At 40.7% G+C, this 1230-nt stretch overlaps 1 pseudogene; it reads right to left on the bottom strand.

Annotated features, from left to right (window-relative positions):
* Positions 1 to 533: 533 nt before the first annotated feature.
* LOC107665970 (fibrinogen alpha chain-like) overlaps positions 534 to 1230 on the bottom strand; it is a 3358-nt pseudogene continuing 2661 nt past the window's right edge.

The following is a 1230-nucleotide window of genomic DNA, read 5'->3' as shown; positions in this document are numbered from 1 at the left end:
AAAAAAGGTACAAAAGCTGTCACTGGGGTGGTACCTTTTCAAAAGGTACACTTTTGGTACTAATATGTACACTTTAGGTACTAATATGTACCTTTATGGTACCAATATGGACTCTTTAGGTACAAAGTTGTGCCTTTTGAAAAGGTACCGCCCAAGTGACAACTTTTGTACCTTTTTTTCTGAGAGTGTGGTTGGTAAATGCCTTTTTTAATCATTAGTGGTCAAAATGATATTATGATCTTTAGGATACACTGTCAGAAAATGCCACTGGGACAACCTTTTACCTTATATACCCTAAAGGCGCATATTAGGTGCTGCCCCAGTAACTTGTACCTTTGAAGGTACAATTTTTGGAGAAAAAAAAATTTCAGACTAAATTAAGCTTTATTTATTGAACATTTAAAGAAATCAAAATGATCTAAGTATAAAAGTACATTGTGCTTTTTTGTGGTTGTGAATTAATTGTAGGGTATATATTTCTAGAAAATTATTCTCAAAGCAGATACTTTGAAATAAAAACACACACTGCAAAATTTAAAGTGAACACATTTTTATTGGAAACATGAGGTAAGATGGTTGTGTGAAAATGGCAACATTACATATATAGATAAAAACTGATCATTCAAAACAATGGGTATCTTTCTTTTCCCCCCATCCCCTCTGTTTCACTGTTTAGACAGGTCTGACCTTCATTCTCAATACTTTGAGGGAGTAATCAGCTGGTTTGAAAGGCAGCCACACAACACCATTCTCAATCTCATAAGGGACTGTGGTGCCGGGGTCGTACTGGCCTCCTTTATAGTAAATCCCATTAAGGTTGGCTGACTGGCAGTTATTGTACCACCACCCTCCACCGTACATTACCGCACAGTTCTCCTCCCACTTATCACTGTCCCTATCAAAGGTGCTAAACTTCATGCCAGCATGTGAAAGGAAGGATCCGAGGTTAGGCTGCCCTTGCACTAACGCATTACCTGCATCACCCACGTAATCCGACACGGTCAGCGGAAAGCCCTCGGCCTCCGAGCCAACTCTAATATTGTACTCGGCATAGGCCTCGTTCCCGTCCCAGTCCTGCAGCTCCACTCTCAGAAGACTCTCTTTCTGAGTGAGAAGGTGTAGAAATTTGTTGCCAATCCAGATCTCACCCTTACCCTGCTGGTCTAACCGGCCAAAACCATTTTGATACGCCTTCCAAGTGCGATTGAAGTTAACAGACCCATCCTCCCT

The sequence above is a fragment of the Sinocyclocheilus anshuiensis genome, unplaced genomic scaffold (genome assembly GCF_001515605.1).
Source record: "Sinocyclocheilus anshuiensis isolate Anshui unplaced genomic scaffold, SAMN03320099.WGS_v1.1 scaffold775, whole genome shotgun sequence".
Classification (NCBI taxonomy): domain Eukaryota; kingdom Metazoa; phylum Chordata; class Actinopteri; order Cypriniformes; family Cyprinidae; genus Sinocyclocheilus; species Sinocyclocheilus anshuiensis.
Note: the sequence above shows the minus strand (reverse complement) of the source record. Positions and strands in the feature narration are given on the sequence as shown.